Source organism: Anabrus simplex, chromosome 1 (assembly GCF_040414725.1).
Source record: "Anabrus simplex isolate iqAnaSimp1 chromosome 1, ASM4041472v1, whole genome shotgun sequence".
Taxonomy (NCBI): domain Eukaryota; kingdom Metazoa; phylum Arthropoda; class Insecta; order Orthoptera; family Tettigoniidae; genus Anabrus; species Anabrus simplex.
Genome location: NC_090265.1, coordinates 97,489,444 through 97,509,357, shown reverse-complemented (window position 1 = coordinate 97,509,357; position 19,914 = coordinate 97,489,444). Strand labels below are relative to the sequence as shown.

Here is a 19,914-nt window from a genome sequence, read left to right as displayed (position 1 = left end):
AAAGTATGTGGTGTGCTGAGCGCGTGAAAAGTATAGGAGTGGGAATTTCAATTGATCAATACAGGTGTGCTATAGACAGATGGCAGGGAAGATGGAAAGCGAAATCAACTCAAATGGTGAAAAATAGCTTCAACATAATGCAAATGGTATTTTCATTAGTGGTGGTGATGGTGCTACTAGTGATCGGTGGAGTGGAGCTAAATCCGGGCTCTGGGCTGTCATGGGAAGATACTAAGAAGCTCAACGAGGTCATGCAAGAATGTCAAGCAGAGAAGACCAAGGAAATGTTAATGGAACAAAAAAATGAATTCAAGGATTTGAAGACCTTCATACAAACAGAACTTAAGGATATCAAAGAGAGTGTAGTGCAGAACAAAAACGAGATAGATGAAATGAGGACGGAAGTCCTGGATCTAGAAGAAAGGCTAAGGAACCTTGAAGACAAGGAAAAGATATGAGTGAAGGAAGATAGGAAGAGAAACATAATAATCTACGGGCTGGTAGAAACAGAAAAAGAGAACTTTAATGATATGTTAGACAGAATACTTAATCAGGGAGAATCTGAAGGTCGATTGTAATGAGAGTGATATCGGTAATGCCTTTAGATTAGGGAGGAATATCGGAAGAAGACCAGTGAAAGTATGAATGGTATCGAGTTTGAAGGCTCGAAAAATTTTGGGAAAGTGCAAAGAGCTTGAAGGGCATAAAAATATGGATTAAAAAATAATTGGATCAAGGAGAAATGGAAAATATGTGAACATTATGTTTTCATCAAGGGAAGGTGCGGCATTCGGGGCTAAAAGCATCATTTATCCGTGGGAACAGGCTTATAATAACGGGTGAGATCGAATCCCACTATCGGCAGCCCTGAAAATAGTTTTCCGTGGTCTCCCATTTTCACACCAGGCAAATGGTGGGGCTGTACCTTAATTAAGGCCACGACTGCTTCCTTCCAACTCCTAGGCCTTTCCTATCCCATCGTCGCCATAAGACCTATCTGTGTCGGTGCGACGTAAAGCCCCTAGCAAAAAAATAATAAATAACGGGTGATTCTTGGAGCCGGATGTGGACTGTTAGCTACGCGAGCTGGAGCATTGCCCTGATGTGTCGGCTATACGGAAGGCCAGCGGACTAGTGAGTTACGACAGCAGATCCGAGTCAGCAGCTGTGTGTGGCAATCAACAAAGCACGGACAGTGAACAGGATGATGCGGTGCTCGAAACCAGACAACACCAACCCAGGAAATCAATTCAAGAAGAAGAGGTGGTCCCTAGGAGGGAAGACAACCCAGGGAGAAAAGAAGAAAAGAAACGTAAGCCAGCGTTAAATTTGAAAGACATTTGGGCTAAAAAAGGGTTGACAAGGTCTGAGGAAGCTAGGGGGTTGGAAGAGGAAATAATTAGCTCCCCAAGTGGATCCATTATACAGTTAGAAAAAGCATGAATGACGAGAAGTAAGGCCTTGGCGACATCAGATATACCCACGAGCAAATAGCTAGACTGCGTCGTGGGATTAATAAATATCGAGGGTATATTGAGCAAACTGGGAAATTATGAAGTTAGAGATCTAATGTGAGATAGTAAAATTATTGGGATAGTAGAGACTTGGTTGCCGCTTGGCCACAATGTGCAAATTTGGGTTTTAAGTTCTGGAGTAGAACTTTTTTTTTTTTTTTTTTTTTTGCTTCATGTCGCACCGGCACAGATATGTTTTATGGTGACAATGGGATAGGAAAGGTCTAGGAATGGGAAGGAAGCGGCCATGGCCATAATTAAGGTACAGCCTTAATTTGCCTGGTGTGAAAATGGAAAACCACGGGAAACTACATTCAGGGCTGCCGACAGTGGGGTTCGAACCCACTATCCCCCGATTACTGGATATTGGCCGCACTTAAGCGACTGCAGCTATCGAGCTCGGTTGTAGTAGAACAAAACATAAAAGGAGTCTAAAAGGGCGTTACCCGCGAGGGATATCAGTGATCATAAAAGACGACATAAAGAAGTAAGTATAAATAACCACCTAATCGATTAGGTGGTTATTTATACTTGCTTCTTGATTGAACATCGATACGGTCATGAAATGGACAACTTGCAATAAAGATGACATATGCAAGCAGGTAGAGCCATGGGAATCGGGTTGTAGGTAAAAGTAAAGAAAGGAAAGGCAACGGGAAACCACCACTGTAATTTTCCGAAGAAAACCCCATGGCTTTGCTCAATTCAAAATATTCCAGAATTTCAAGTTCCCCAGTCAGATCTCCGGGGGGAACTAGGTTGAGAGGAGCCTCAAGAAATGCGCGATGCTGCAAGGAACAGTACTGTTTAGGAACTTGGAATGTAAGATCCATGTATCAAGAAAAGCTGGATATAGTCAAACGAGAAATGAAGAGACTGGGCATCAGTATGCTGGGAATAAGTGAAGTGAGATGGATTGGTATTGGTGAAGTTGCTACAGATGGGTACATGGTCTACTATTCTGGACATGAAAACCAAAGGAAAAATGGAGTTGCCCTCATAGTTTTAGCAACAGGGTGCGTAACACTATAATGGGGTGCAATTTTAAAACTGATAGAATGATGTCGGTACGTTTTCAAGGCCAACCTTTTAACATCACAGTCATACAAATTTACGCTCCAACCACAGAAGCTGAAGAGGAAGTTCTATGAAGACTTACGAGAATTGCTACAGTTAACACCGAAGAAGGATGTCGTCTTCATTATTGGTGACTGGAATGCCAAAGTAGGAAATCAAACTGTAGACGGAGTAACGGGAAAATTTGGCCTTGGCACAACAAATGAAGCTGGACAGAGACTCCTAGAATTCTGTCACGACAACTCACTGGTCATTACCAACACACTGTTTCAATTGCCCAAACGACGCCTATACACCTGGACCTCACCAGATGGTAAGTCTCAGATTCATATTGACTACATACTTTGTAGTCAGAGGTGGAGGAGCGCTGTACAGTCATCCAAAACAAGGCCTGGGGCTGATTGTGGATCAGATCACAAGCTCTTAATTTCCAAATTTTGGCTCAAATTAAAAAGGATTGACAGAGCCAATCCATCAAGCAGATATGACCTAAATAGCATACCTCTTGAATATACAGTAGAGGTTAGAAACAGATTTAATGGATTAGATTTAAGAGATAGAGTCCCAGAAGAGCTATGGTCAGAAGTACGTTGTGTTGTTAAGGAGACAGCAGAAAAGCATATTCCCAAGAAAAAGAAAAAGAAGAAGGCCAAATGGTTATCTGGTGAAACACTACAAATAGCAGAAGAAGGAATGCAAAAATCAAAGGGAAAAGATCAAAGGTGTCTAAATTAAATGCAGAGTTTCAGAAACTGGCTAGAAGAGATAAGAATGCCTTTTTGAATGAACAGTGCAAGGAAGTTGAGGAAAATAACAGACTGGGTAAGACAAGAGATCTTTACATAAGAATTGGAGACATCAGAGGGAAATTCCAGGTGAAGATTGGAATAATAAAAGATAAAAATGGAAAAGATCTTACTGAAGCAAAGGAGATTAAAGGAAGGTGGAGGGAATATGTAGGCAATTTGTATAGGAAAGATTGGAATACTCCTGATGATGAAGTTACTCTGTTGTCAGAGCCAGAACCAGATATCCTAGAAAGTGAGGTCAAGTGGGCCCTAGAAAGTATCGCAAACAATAAGGCAAGTGGATGTGATGGAATCCCAGCAGAACTGTTCAAAATCCTAGGAGAGGATGCTGTGAAAGTGCTACATTCAATATGTCAGCAAATATGGAAAACCCAGCAGTGGCCAAAAAATTGGAAAAACTCAGTCTCATCCCAATTCCAAAGAAGGATGGTGCTAAAGAATGTTCAAACTACCAAACAGTCGCACTTATATCGCATGCTAGTAAGGTTATGCTCAAGATCCTGCAAAATAAGCTTCGGCAGTATGTAGATCGAGAACTACCTGAAGAACAAGCCGGTTTCAGCAAAGGCAGAGGAACCAGAGATCAAATTGCTAATATTTGCTGGATTATGGAGAATACAGAATTCCAGAAAGACCTATACTTATGCTTTATTGACTATGCTCAAGCATTTGACTGTGTTGACCACAATAAATTGTGGCAAGTACTCAAGACTATGGGAGTACCAGATCATATTATTTGCCTTATGAGAAATCTCTACTCTGATCAGGAAGCTATGATGAGAACCCTATATGGAACAACTGAATGGGTCAAGATTGAGAAAGGAGTACATCAAGGCTGCATCACCTTATTTATTCAACTTATATGCAGAGTATGTGATGAGGAATGTCAAAATAGATGAAACAGAAATTGGATCTAAAGTTGGTGGGAGACATAAATAACCTTAGATATGCTGATGACACCACCCTGATGGCAGAAAGTGAAGAAGAACTTAAGTATCTACTAATGAAGGTGAAAGAAGAAAGTGCAAAAGTTGGACTAAGGTTGAATGTCAAGAAACCAAAAATCATGGCAACTAAACCTATCACCTCCTGGCAAATAAATGGTGAAACAATGGAGGTTGTTCCTAGTTTCATCTACTTAGGCTCCAAAATAACTGCTGACGGTGATTGCAGCCATGAAATTAAGAGACGCTTGCTCCTTGGGAGGAAGGCAATGGCCAACCTTGATAACATTTTCAAGAGTAGAGACGCAAGTTTAAGAACGAAGATTTGTATAGTGAAGGCTATGGTCTTCCCAGTAGCAATGTATGGAAGTGAGACCTGGACAGTAAGAAAGGCTGAGCTTCAAAGAATAGACACGTTTGAACTATGGTGTTGGAGAAAACTAGAGTTCAGTGAGCTGCGAAGAGATCTAATAAGTCCATATTACAGGAAATCCACCCAGGCTGTTCACTGGAAGGTCAAATACTCAGACAAAAACTAAAGTACTTTGGTCATATTATGAGGAAACATGATTCACTGGAAAAGACCTTAATGCTGGGGAAGACTGATGGTAACAGGAGAAGAGGGCGACAATGGATGAGGTGGATTGATGGCATCAAGGAAGCCATGGCTCTCAATTTAAAAAGACTTCGTAAAATAGTACATGACAGGAAGAAATGGCGCACTTTGGTCAATGGGGTCACGGAGAGTCGAAAGTAACTAAAAGACTAACAACAACAAAGAAAGGAAACAAGAGTGGGAGAGAGATTTTCATTGGTTTTGGTTACAACCATCCACCGGGGTCCCCGTTTGAGAAGCAAAACTTCTTTGAAGTGCTTATTGATGTTGAAAACCAGACTAAATTAGGAAATGAAGAAGCAGGAATAATTATAATGGGTGATTTCAACACAAGGGTTGGCGTAAATAATCCATTATACGATAGAGAAATTGATGAAATATTAATAGAAAGAAGGAGAAGCAAAGACAAAGTGTGTAACAAAAATGGAGAGAAACTGCTGGAAATGTATGCGATAGAAGAATTGTACATTTTGAATGGGGGCTGGTTGGGGGACGAATCAGGTAACTTAACATACATAGTCGAGTCAGGAGGAAGACTTGGTGTTGGCATCTAGGGAGGCTTTAAGTTATATTAAGGACATTCAGGTAAAAAATTGGACAGCGTCTCATCATTTCCCAGTTGCTGTTTGATTACTGAGAGATGAAGGTAAACAAGAAGGAAAATGGCATTTTAACTATGTACAGAAAAAATTAGTAAGATACAGGTGGAATGAGGAACATAGAGACAAATTTAGGGACTACTGTAGGGAGAAAACTTCTGAAATTTTGAAGGTAGGCATTGAGTGTATGATAGAGGATAATAACATAGATGAAGCAATAAGAATGGTTGAAAGATCAATAGAAGTAGCTGGTAGAAAATTGGTTGTGAGTAAGAGAAGGCAATATAAACAAAACGTATGGTATACCGATGAGTGTAAAGAAAAGAAAAATCAAGTGATGAAGGCATTGAAAATGTACCGAAATGAGGGATCCCAGGATTTATGAGCAGATTCTGGTAAAAAGAGTTTATGAGCAAAAGTAAAGGAACTGGCAGGCCAAAGAGGCAAAATTATTACATAAGTACTGTAAAGAAAATGAAACTAAGAAAGTATGGAAAAGAATTAGTACAATATGCAAAGATTATAAAAGCTGTAATCAAGTAAGCATATGCGATGAGGAGTGGTTAACGTATTTTAAGGGGTTGTTAGGGGGTAAAGATACATGGGAAAGGAAGAAAACCGAGACTGGTATAATGACACACGTGGAGTTTACTCTGCCTGTACTAGACGATATAATAACCACAGATGAGGTACTAGATACATTGAAAAAAGGGAAGGGAGGAAAATCAGGTGCTGTCAATGGAATTATGTAATGTTTTGGAGAGAGTTAGGGAATAACAGCCAGATGCTAGAAATAATAACTAAAATATTTAACAAACTCTTGGATGGCAGAAAAATTCCAAGATGTTGGCAAGAAGGAGTAATTTGCCTGATATATACAAGAAAGGGGAAAAGATCTAACACGAATAACTATAGGGGTATGTATTACCTTGTTGGATATACTCAGTAAGATTTACGCCGGTATTTTAGCAAAAATAATTATGAAATGGGCAGAAGATTACTCTATACTCTGGGTGAACCCGTCAGGATTTAGGAAAGGATTGAGAACTACAGATAATATATTTATAATTAAAACAATAATAGATGAATACATAAGGAGGAAAGGAGGTAGATTATATATTGCAGCAATAGACCTGCAAAAGGCTTTTGATATGTGTACCGGGCGGTACACCTCCACAATGCAAATTCTAATATTGCGCCAGTTTAAACTCCTCTACAGGAGAACGCCTGAACTTTAACAAACTATATTAATCCCATGGTTTCTCGAAAGATGTCACCACAGTAAATTTGGTAATTTTGAAGTGTCTGAACGGTGTCTATTTCGACTTGTGTTTGTTTCATCTGGATCAAGAAGTTTGGACGTTGCCTAACAGATGTCTCTACAAAACTATAATAACGCACTCTGGTGTAAAGGAATGAACTGTCCTGAAGAAATTTAACATTCATTAGTTTTGTTTTTGCTAAATTTTGTTCTGTGGTTTGAGAGTTGGCAATGTTAATTCTTTCTTTCCGCCAGTTTTGAAATTAGCCAATCCCGAATTTCTTAAATTAATTTTCGGCCAATCGGGGCTTTCTTCCCCAACCTGCTCTGTAACTGTGTTCTGTAACCAATAAACTGCTGTGGGTGTGTCTTATCATTCATGAAAGGTCTCGAATGTTCCACGAGGATTTAAAAACTGCTGATTTTCTTGTCTCGGGGCCACTTCAGTAACATCTCTCCTAGTGTGATTATGTAGCAGGGGGCGGGAAGCACCTCTTTCTTCGGGCAGCAGTTCATCTATAAGGTAATGGCCATTTAATAACTTCATTTCTCGCTAGCTCATCAGTTTAACCCTCGGGGCAGGTTCAAAACTTTTCTCATGTAATCTATCTTTAAAATGTAATACACTTGGTAAAACTTCGTCTCTTTAACTATAAATTGGGATAGAGAGTGCTAAACCCTCTCGAGCTCCCACTCCTATTGTTTTGAGGTGACTTTGTTTTCACAACCGTTTCTTCCTTTCTTAATGTAATAAAGTCTTCTTATACAAGTCACCTCTTTAGTATGGGATTAGCCCTTGTGTATGCGGCCTAGTGCCAAGTAGGTTTTAAAAGTGTATTAGGAGTGCAAGTTACGCCTCCAGTCAAGTTGGTATTTTGGGCCATGTAATTAACCTGCTTCTTTACTGAATAGGCCCAGTAGGTTGGGTATTTATTACCCCTGTTCTTGGTATGCCTTGAGGGCAGTTTGAAGTATAGTTTCTTGTGGCCTTTGATGGGCTTGAACCTTGAGAGCGGGTTTGCTCTTTCTTAAATTGGTTTCTGTGTGCCTCGAGGAAGCTTAATATGGTAATCAGGAGCCAGGGCTCCTTGGCATGATTGGGGTTTTCTGCCCCTTTGTTTTAACTTGGTATATAGGTAAAGTTGGGCTTATAGCTCAAAGTTCGTGAGTGTCGGGCTCGAAGCCCAAATTTTGTAATGAACTAAAATTGTACTTTCTTAATTTGTTGATCTGCTACTTGGTACCTGTAATATTCTGTTATTTATTTATCTTGAAAAGAAAATATAACCTTTGTTAAAGTTTTAAATTAACATTAATTTCGTAAGTTGAGACCTATTCCCGCCCGCACCTTCTTTCACCTCTGCTGTTCCACAGATACCTTGGAACAATATGGTTAGCAGACGGGCTGTCATTGTGAAGCTGGCTGGAATAGGGATGTCAAATAAAATGATTAAAGCGATAGAAGAATTACATGCAGAAGTGATATGCTTGATTAAAAGGAAGATCTAATGGTAGGCAGGATACACTTGAATATCGGACTTAAGCAGGGATGTAAACTATCACCCATTTTGTTTTTACTTTTTATTAATGATGTAATGGACTTTCAGGGGAAGGAGGATAGGACAAGCCCCTGCTTAAATAACAAAGAAATTCCTGACCTAGTCTTTGCAGACGACATCCTTTTGCTTTCACTAACGACAGTCGGTATGTAAAATAGTCTTAAGAAAATGGCCGAATACTGCAGTACATGGAATTTGAAAATAAATATCAAGGAAACAAAAGTAATGGTATGTAAAAGAGGAAATAAATCCAAGAGAAACGAAAGGCGCTGCTGGTTAGAAGGTGTAGAATTAGAAGTTGTAAATAAATTAGAATATCATAATAACATCGAACGGGATGTGGAAGGAACAAATAAGACGCGCCAAGTACAAGTACAAGGTCTCTGGAGAGAAAGATGCCAAATATGGAATATAAGCTGCACAAAAATGTTTTAAATGCTCTTGTGATATCAAGATCACTGTAGGGTGCAGAAATATGGGGTATCGAAGTAGACAAAAAGGAATTAGATGTAATAAGTAATAAATTCTGTAAAGTAATAATGGGTCTACCAGAATGCACAGCAAATAATGGAGCTAGAACATTATGTGAAGATATCAGCATTCAAGCAGATATAAGCAGGAAAGTAGTAAAATATTGGTTAAGATTAAGAAGGGGAGAGGGGATGGAAATATTGAACCTAGCATACCAACACCAGATGAAACACCTAGATGATGATTATTGGGTGTTGAAAGTGAAAAGTATGCTAGACAGAATAGGGATGGAAGAATACTGGGATAAAAAGATGAACAGTAAAGAGAAGAGATTCATCAAAAAAGAAATGATTAGATAGAGGGACATACAGAAACAGATGATTAGGGCAGAATGTGAAACCAAAAGAACACTAGCAGAATTTTGTGGAATTATTCAAAATATGTCAATAAGAAAAGAAAGACTCCCAAATAGAGAACTAAGAGGTGTGGAGTGGTGGCTAATGGGGCTATATAAAAATAAGTCGCTGAGAGAGAACCATAAAGAAAATCTTTGTTTATTCTGTGGAGAAATAATGGAAGAGGCTTACCTATTGAGAGTATGTATGGGAACCAATGCACTGAGAACTAAATACCGTATTTTGGTGGTGAATATAAATTAAAAGTAGAAAGAGAGAAGGAATTTTATACAATAGCTAAATTGTTAAATAAAGAATGGATCATTCCAGGAAGAATAGCAAAGTTTTTTTTTTTTTGTATTTAAAGAAGTATGCAGCAGAAACAAATGGAAAGAGATTAGCACTAATGAAAAGTACTGTTACGGTTAAACAAATAATTGCGTCAAAAATAGTAAAGGTAAGATACATGTTGACATTTAAGCAAGCATTGTGATACGCCTGAAAAGGTTCTTTAAATGCCCGTGGAGGTGCTTTGGTGTCTTGCCTGAAAAGGTTTGACATAATATGTAGTATCTGCTGGAAAGCAGGTATTTACAATGATTTAAATTATTTCTGCTGTGAAGTAGAATTGTGTGTTTTTTTGTTAGTTTGCTGCGAGGTGAGCAGTGATATTGTATGTTTGATAATGATAATTTTTGCTTTAAGTGTATAAATAAGTTAAGGTAAGATACATGTTGTCCTAGACAATACAGCATTGCTAACATCTAGGACAAAACAAATTATATTTAGCGTAGTTAAACGAATATAAAAGAAAAATGTAAAATGTAAGGCATGTATCAAAATTGAAGAAATTGCAATAAAAGAGTGCTCTCTCCCTTAATTCCGGATAATCCAGAACTAGGGGATGGGTGTACTCCTATTCATTCATTCATTCATTCATTCATTCATTCATTCATTCATTCATTCATTCATTCATTCATTCATTCAAATAAGGACTTTAGAAATGATCTTAAATCATTTTTTGAAGTTGGGTTAAGGTGGAACATTCTTTGGATGAAGAATGGATTCTGTACCTTATTTCATCAACATTTTTAAGAAACTGAAAAAATGTATTCTTCTGATGCAAAGATAGAATAGATGATTATAAAATTAACCAATTCATGCAGGCCTTTTTGAAAAAGCTTGGAAATTACAGAAAAATGCTGAATCACTTTGCAGTGTTCAAGAAAACTTCATCACTTCTCATTGAAGATAGGAATGATCAAGCATTTCCAAATTATGCTAAAAATGAAATCTTGTAGCATTGAACATACCTACTTCTTCATTAAAGACTGTTATGCCTTCCTTTATTCAGTCTGCTTGCCTATGTAAACTAACACCTTCACATTCCTCTATTAGTAACTAGCTTTGTTATCTCATTTAGTTCCACACCTTTTATCTTTAAATCATTAAAAAATGAGTCTAACCATCTCTGCCTTGGTTTTCCTCTACTTCTCTTACCCTCCATAGATGAATCTTGTGCATCCTACCCTTCTCCATTCACCATACATGACCCCTTCACCACATAGTTAGTTCATATGCTCAGCTCCATTCATCAAGCTTATTCCTAACTTAGCCTTTATCTCCTCATCCAGATACCCTCGTACCATTGTTTCCACCTGTTTGTACCAGCAATCATTCTCGTGTCTACTACTTCTAACTTATGAATAAGATATCCTGAACCTATGAAGTACAGTAAAGTCAGTCTGAAACCATACTGGTGTACAAGTTTCATCCAGCCGCTGACTTCCTTCTTGCAGAGTACAGTTGATCAGAACTGTGAACTCACTGCCTTAGATTTTGCTGCCCCTTGGTTCAATTTCACTTATTCTAATGCCATCCTGGGAGAATACACATCCTAAATTCTGTATTTGGAATTATCTACCTATTCTAAGTTTGTATTACTGACCTGACATTGAGTCTTGTTCACTACTGACATCATTCTAGTCTTCAAAATGCTAATTTTTATATCATTCTCACTGCACATATTTTCAAGTTCCAAGATAGTAGATTGCAAGCTTTCAGATCTCTCTGCCATTAAGGCTTAGTCATCAGCTTAGGCCAAACTGTTTACTGTATTTCTACCTAACTGTATCCCTCCCTGTTATTCAGTAAATGATTTATGTAAACTATAAACAACAAAGGCAAAAGATTACAGCCCTGTATAATCATTGTAAGTACAGTAGAGTCTCGTTAATCCGAACTAATTGGGACTGGAGTCTTCGGATTATGAAATTTTTGCATTAACCGGAAAATATTTTCTAATAATAATGTTATTGTTTTTACGCCCCGCTAACTACTTTAACGGTTTCCTGAGACACCTAGGTGCTGGGATTTTCTCCCGCAGGTGTTCTTTCACGTGCCAGTAAATCTACTTACACGAGGCTGACATACTTGAGCACCTTCAAATACCACCGGACTGAGCCAGGATTGAACCTGCCAAGTTGAGGTCAGAAGGCCAGCGCCTCAGCCATCTGAGGAAAATAGTTTCTACAGTACAGTACAGTACATATTGTAATTTGATATATCCATTCTTTAGGAGTTATATTAATAAAATCTATATATATAAAATAAGAGTTTTGTCTGTACATTGCTCAGAATTTGAAAATAATGGTATTTCTGTATCGGTCATGTCCATAGTAACAAGAAAATGCACTTTTTACTTTTCCGTAATTTCTGTCTGTCTGTCTGTGTGTCTGTCTGTCTGTATGTATGTACACGCATCACGAGAAAACGGTTGAAGAGAATTTAATGAAAATCGGTATGTGAAGTCAGGGGATGAGCCACTACAATCTAGGCTATAAATTATTTTCCTCACGCTGAGTGAAATGGTAGTTTAGGGGAAGGCCTAAAATTGAATTCTCAACTATTTATGTTATTAGTGGCCTAATGAAAATAGGTATGTGAAGTCGGGAGATGAGCCTCTACAATCTAGGCTATAAATCATTTTACTCACGCTGAGTGAAATAGTAGTTTAGGGGAAGGCCTAAAATTGAATTCTCAACTATTTATGCTATTAGTGGTCGTATTTTAAAGAAAATGGGTATGCAAAGTTGGGGAATAAGTTGCTACAATCTAGGCTATCAATAATTGTATTCACGCTGAGAAAAATGGTAGTTTAGGGGAAGGCCTAAAATATAATTATCAAATATTGTTGTTATTAGTAGTCCTATCTTGATGAAAATCGGTATGCAAAGTCAGGAAATAAGTCGCTATAGTCTAGGCTGTAAATTATTTTATTCATGGTGAGTGAAATGGTAGTTTAGGGGAAGGCCTAAAATGTAATTCTCAAATATTTCTTATTAGAGGTGTAATCTATGAATGCTACATAACTAGGGTTATATAGTATTAAATTTCCTATTATTCATGTCTTATACATTGTTACCGTACTGGCTATGATCACAAAGATATTCACAAAGATACTAAATGTGAAGGCCTACAATATAGAAAGCTCACAACATTGATCAACAATAACATTACATTGACCATTGTTTGTCGTGATGTGCTTTGTGTCATCTGTTGCCCTTCATCTCCGGTAGATAGGATTACTGCTGCGTACAGAGTATTTTTTATTTGATTTACATCACACCGACATAGATAGGTTTTATGGCGACGATGGGATAGGAAAGGGCTAGGAGTGCCTTAGGCCTTAATTAAGGTACCGGCCCAGCATTTGACTGATGTGAAAGTGGGAAACCACGGAATACCATCATCAGCGCTGCCGACAATGGGGTTCGAATCCACTATCTCTCGGATGCAAGCTTTTAATCGCTTCATTCATACTTATGTTTTTGTAATGACCTATGTTGATTTCAGGTTAAGAAAACCACACTTTCTGAGAATCCCGTAGCGAAGCACAGGTACATCAGCTAGTACTGTATAAAATTACAGTAATGTAGTTAAGAACCCGTAGAGGAGAAAACGACAATGAAAATGGCATTAGCGAGTGGATGGAAGCTCTGACTGTTATCAATTATACAAACAGACCAAGAAATTGTAGCTATGGTGGAGAAATAATCTGGAGTTGATGAGGAACAGAGTTACGACGAAGAAGACCACAATGAACAATTAGTGTCACATTCAGATACGGCGGCCACCTTAGAACTTGCCATATGCTACGTCGAGCAACACTCCGCTGCTACACCCGCTGATGTGATGTTTATGAGACGCTGTTTTAACACTGCATCTTCAAGTAGGTTCCAATCACTACGGCAAAAGAAGCTAACAGACTTTGTAAAGATAAACGACCAGTGATTGATGGTCTATGATGTGTAATTATGTTTACATTAAGTTATTCTAGTAAAATATGACTAATAAAATGCAAGTAATCTTCATTTTATAATTCTTTCATTTCAATAAGGAGAATTAAAAAACAATGAATGCATATTTCAGTTCGGATTAACCAGACTTTTGGATTAATGGGGTTCAGATTAACGAGACTCTAGTGTATCTTGAACCAAGAACTCACAGTTCGATCAGTTCTCACAGAGGCCTAATTGTCAACATAAATGCTTCTGATTGCCTGTAATAACCTACCCTTTATCCCATAATCCTTCAGTATGGCTAACATCTTTTCCCTCAGTACTCTGTCACATGCCCTTCCCAAGATACACAAAACATAACTGTCTACTCCTCTCATAGCAGTAGTGTGTTTGTGACAGTTCTGGAGCCTCCTCCTCCTCAGCAGGCTGCCCTTCCCGACGTCAGACTATTAGAATTAAGTATATAGGGAGCACGTAACAGGTGTACAACCAGAAGGCTGTACATTTTTCTACACCAAACAATTGGGACTAATGGGTTAGGGAGTGTTTAACAACCGTTATACTAACATGCTTCCCTTCCCTATACCAGGCCTTTAGGATTAATGACATAGGAGCATTTAACAGGCGTTCAATTAGCAGGCTGCCCTTCCCTATGCCAGACTGTTACGATTACGCAATCGGAGGTATATAACAGGCGTTCAATTAGCAGGTCGCCCTTCCCTGCGCCAGACCGTTAAGATGAATGCGATAGGGAGCATTCCAGAGGTGATAAAGGAGGTATTCAACGGATATTCAATGACGCATTCAAAGGAGATGGAATTCGGTATAAAAATAACAGAGTTTTTCTGAACATGTTTATTAGAAATACATATAAATCAGTAAAAAAGCATATTGTACATCATAATGTTATTTACTACATTTATTTACTTTACATTATTGATAACATAGTATCTACAACAATGTTGTAGAAGTACACCTCATCTAACAAAAAAAATTACATAAACTAAATGTAAAACCTATGTGAAGTAATAATGGTCAATGAGACTATTACCCCAGGCTAAAGTATCTATTGAGTTAGGTATAATAAATCTCTTATTATCATCATTACTTAGAGCAACTTTGTTTATTAACTGGGTATAAAGCTGATGATTTATGCTTTTAAACACATACATTTTCTTCATTAATACTGGTGAACTATTGGGATTACAGTTCTTATAATCATCTACGCTCAAATCGTTCTCAACAACATTCTTCTTAATGCCTTTCAGTTTCTTAATCACTTTATCATTTTCAGGTATAATGCTGTACGATTTAGCTTTAGTGCCTACAAAACTGTTAATGACTTTTCCTCTGAATTCATCCTTCATTTTTCCAAGAACTTTTTTGTTGACCCGTGGGAGGTTATAAACATTATTTTCTAGGTAGTCACTTGTAGGGACATAAGAATTAAGGAGACGCCCTAGGGGCAATTGCGCAAGATGGGGCCGCGTACTACTTCCTAGTGCTAGAACCCCGAGGCAAGATGGTTGCGATGTGATGTAGATAAACATAGAATGTTGTTATAACCTAACTTTGTAATCTGTTAGAAGAGATTAAGTTCATTCAGTGTAGGATTGCAAAATGCTGATCCGAAAAAAAAATTCATGTCACACACATGATAGGGAATGGAACCCAGGTGTCACGTCTTATCAGAAGGGCAAAATGACTCTTCCTCCTCCTCCTCACCGTGCTCTCCTCCTCCTCTTCCTAGGGATAAAGGACTAATGGGCTAATGGGTTAAATGGCTAATGGGCTAACGGGCTAATGGACTAATTGGCCAAAGGGCAATAAATGGTAAAAAGGTATAAAAGGCAAAAGGGCTTACATTTTGTAGTATTTAGGGTGCCTCTCCTCTCTTTATCCGGGCTTGAGGCCGGCTCTTCAGCTAGAGGCGGAGTTAACACCCTAAGGAAGGGGGAATGTTGGGAAACAGTCTGTACCAGTATAGCTACTCAATCCACAATATGCTACAGAGGGATGACTTAGGTGAGGGTGAGGGCTGAGAATGTAGGAAGGTGTTTAGGCTGTTATACTGTCGAGAGAGCTTACAGCTAAGGTCTTTACATTGAAGAGCAATTACTCAATAATACCTGCACGACGTAATTCTTGCTCTATTTCTAAAATATCTGCTTTATACTCTGTGTAACCAGCATCTTAGTAGGTTCTTAGCAGTTTCAAACGTTCTATGAATAGTTTGAGGTCTTTAGAGTATCTTACGTCTACATGGGTAAACAGAGGCTTGTTGTGAACTTTACGCCTGCTTACAGACAGTTGATGTGTAGGGACTTGTTTTTGATGTAATACGTGATTCTGCAGTAGCATTTCCAGGGACAAACTTATGTAGCAAAGAAGCGTTGATATCTTCTTCTACTTCATCTTGCATCCCTGTTAATATGTTTGCACGGCTACAGTACGTGTTGTAGCCTTAGAAAATAAAGTAAAATCATAAAGTACTAATGGTAAAGAAACATTGAGACCGTTTTCTTCTTCTTCGTTTTCCTTATTATTACTATTGCCATCAGCATCCTCATCATCGTCCTCCTCCTCCTCTTCCTAGGGATAAAGGGCTAATGGCTAATGGGCTAAAGGGCAATAAATGGCAAAAGGGATAAAAGGCAAAAGGGCCTACATTTTGTAGTATTTAGGGTGCCTCTCCTCTTTTTATCCGGGCTTGAGACCGGCTCTTCAGCTAGAGGCGGAGTTAACACCCTAAGGAAGGGGGAATATTGGGAAACAGTCTGTACCAGTATAGCTACTCGATCCACTATATGCTACAGAAGGATGACTTAGGTGAGGGTTAGGGCTGAGAATGTAGGAAGGTGATTAGGCTGTTGTACTGTTAAGAGAGAGCTTACAGGTAAGGTTTTTATTTTGAGGAGCTGTTACTCAATAATACCTGCACGGCGTAATTCTTGCTCTATTTCTAAAATATCTGCTTTATACTCTGTGTAACCAACATTTCGGTAGGCTATTAACAGTTTCAAACGTTCTACAAGGAGGTTGGGATCTTTACAGTATCTTACGTCTACATGGGGTACCAGAGGCTTGTTGTGAAGTTTGAGCCTGCATGCAGACAGTTGATGTGTAGGGACTTGTTTTGTTGTAATACGTGATTCTGCAGTAGCGTTTCCACGTACAAACCTAACTTGTTTTGGTAGCAAAGAAGCGTTGATATCTTCTTCTACTTCATCATGCATCCCTTCTTGAGATGTTTGCACGGCTACAGAACGTTTTGTAGGCTTAAAAAATGAAGTAAAATCAGAAAGCTCTAATGGTAAAGAAACATTAAGATCTTCGTTTTCTTCTTCTTCTCCTTCGTTTTCTTTATTATCACTATTATCATCAACATCTTTCTCCTCCTCCTCCTCATCATCATCATTATCATCTTGCTTCTCTCTATCTCGAAATGTCTGTTTAGTAACATAACTTGTAATAGGCCTAGACAACGAGGGAGAATTAAAAATCTCTCGCAGAGGTGTACTTTTTAAATATAAATCAGTATTTGCTTGAATACGTATAGGCTCTTTATATTTTCTTCTCAATGAAGCTACATTACACACGGCTTCGTGACGTTGAGCGTTGTAAGCGTTCTTGAATTCTCTTCTACAATGTTTGCATTGAAAAATTGTTCTACAAGATATTTCATGACGTCTCTTGTGATAGCCTCGGTGAAATATTTTTCCACACTCATTACAAATATGGCTAGAAATGGGTTGTTCCATGACAGACTTTTATCTTCTGCTAACAGATCCTTCTTTAAAAGAAACAAATCTACTAGACACTATCTATTCTCTACTTATATAATGTAATACAAAGCTGCGTAGTATAGATAAGTAGCCTATAATAGCTTTAAGACCAGAGGTCTTACCACGATGTGAACAGCTTGACGGTTAACAGTAAACTAACACAAAAAGCGTATAACCTACCTTATATAGGGCGGGTGGGGGGATAAGAAGGGTAGTCAGGGAAGAGAGAAGGAAGCGGTCGAAGCTTGAATCATATGGGTAATATGTTGATATCTTTCTGAAGAAATCAAGCCTCCTGCGTCGATTGCAAACTAATGATTATACAGCAGACTCTCGAATAGTTTAGAAGCACTCTGAAAGGAGAAGTGAACACGTGAGTAGTCAACATCAGACTAGTGATTACGCACACAACACTAGTTTTTTTATATGTTTTATACATTACCCATCAGGCACTGCCTCTTGGATATCTTGAATACATGACGTTTTTTTAGTTTTTCAACACATTACTTCATTACTCTTTATGCACTATGTGTAGGCTAGAAGTTACATATATACATGTAATAAATATAACACTGTGAACTTTTTAATCTCACAAGAATATTAAGCCCTACAAAATAGCCTTTTTAACAGATTTATAAACTATTTGCAACAGTGATATTTCAAATATATTTTTTGTAAGCCAATCAGGACGTCAGAATGTAGAAAAACTACCATTAACACCACTGCGAGGGTTGTAGCCCCGTCTGACCGAAGTGTAGCAAGTTTCTCTACGCCCCTCTGAGAGGTTTCTAACATCGACCGATCAAAGCTCACATACCTTACAAAATGTATGTGGAAGAGAAGCTCAACTAAAATTAACTACAATGCTGTACGTAAACTCTCATCGTTGACATACCAACGAGGTTTGCAAGCTCGGATGACAAGTATGTCTCAGAGGTCTACTCTCCCTTCGTAAAGGGCACCGCGCAGTATAGTTAAGTTTAGAGGAACAAGCATAATTTTTTGATGTAAAATATGACTGACTTGAGTTGAAAAATATATATCGTAATAGCAACATTTTGAAGGTATATGTGTTGTAAGCCAATCAGGACGTTAGAATGTAGAAAAACTACCATTAACACCACTGCGACGGTTGTAGTCCCGTCCGACCGAAGTGTAGCAAGTTTCTCTACGCCCCTCTGAGAGGGTTCTAACATCGACCGATCAAAGCTCACATACCTTACAAAATGTATGTGGAAGACAAGCTCAACTAAAATTAACTACAATGCTGTACGTAAACTCTCATCGTTGACATACCAACGAGGTTTGCAAGCTCGGATGACAAGTATGTCTCAGAGGTCTACTCTCCCTTCGTAAAGGGCACCGCGCAGTATAGTTAAGTTTAGAGGAACAAGCATATATTATGTATAACAATTTTTTAATGTTATGATTTCAGGAAAAGACATCTGTTTTAAGCTCACTAGTTCAAATAATTAATAACATATGTATAGCTACCTGCAGCTGTGAGAGGGGATACTGCTGTAGTCAATTGGAGTATCTACGTAGAGAACGTAGTCACACAGCTACTAAATTATCTGTAAAAAGAAAAACATACTATTTGAAAAAAATTAATCTGGTACATAACTCAATATATCAGGTACAATTTTTAATAATAATTTAAAAAATAATAATATTAGTAACCAAAATCCTAAAAATAATGGTTGGAGGGTGGATTAGTCTATATCATCTGTTAAGGGATTATTTTTAGTGATTTTTAAGCTAAACATTAATTTTCTAGCACCAACCGTTTAGGAGATATTACATTTTTAATTTAAGGGTTGTTTTCACCCCTAACTTGCTTTTGACTCTAAAAGTCATCTAGAATATACTCCAGAACAAAATTTCAACATTTAAAGCTATTTTCACCCCAAAAACCTAAAATAATGCTTGGAGGGTGGATTAGTCTATAGCATCCGTTAAAGGATTATTTTTTAGTAATTGTTAAACTAAACATTCATTTCTAGGACCAGCGGTTTAGGAGATATTAAATTTTCAATTTAAGGGTTGTTTTCACCCCCAACTTGATTTTGATTCTAAAAATTATCTAGAGTATACTCCGATACAAAATTTTAACATTTTAAGCTATTTTTGTTCCAAAAACCTAAAATAATAGTTAGGGGGTGGGTTGGTGTATATCATCTGTTAAAGAATTATTTTTGATAATTTTTTAAGCTAAACATTAATTTTCTAGGACCAGCTGTTTAAGAGATATTAATTTTTCAAGTTAAGGGTTGTTTTCACCCTGACATGCTTTTAACTCTAAAAGTTGTTTAAAGTATATTCAGATTCACATTTATAACATTGTATGCTATTTTTGCCTAGAAACCTAAAGTAACAGTTAGAGGGTGAGTTAGTGAGGCTGATAGCCTTGAAGTTTATGAGAAAATAGTTAATCTGTTTCAATATAATAATAATAATAATAATAATAATAATAATAATAATAATAATAATAATAATAATAATAATAATAATAATTTATAGGCCTTACGTTCGACTAACTACTTTTACGGTTTTCGGAGACGCTGAGGTGCCGAAATTTTGTCC

At 37.8% G+C, this 19,914-nt stretch overlaps 1 protein-coding gene across 2 annotated transcripts in view; it reads right to left on the bottom strand.

The window, feature by feature from the left end:
• LOC136884362 (aminopeptidase N) overlaps positions 1–19,914 on the bottom strand; it is a 386,248-nt gene that overhangs the window by 22,497 nt on the left and 343,837 nt on the right. The window lies entirely within an intron of this gene.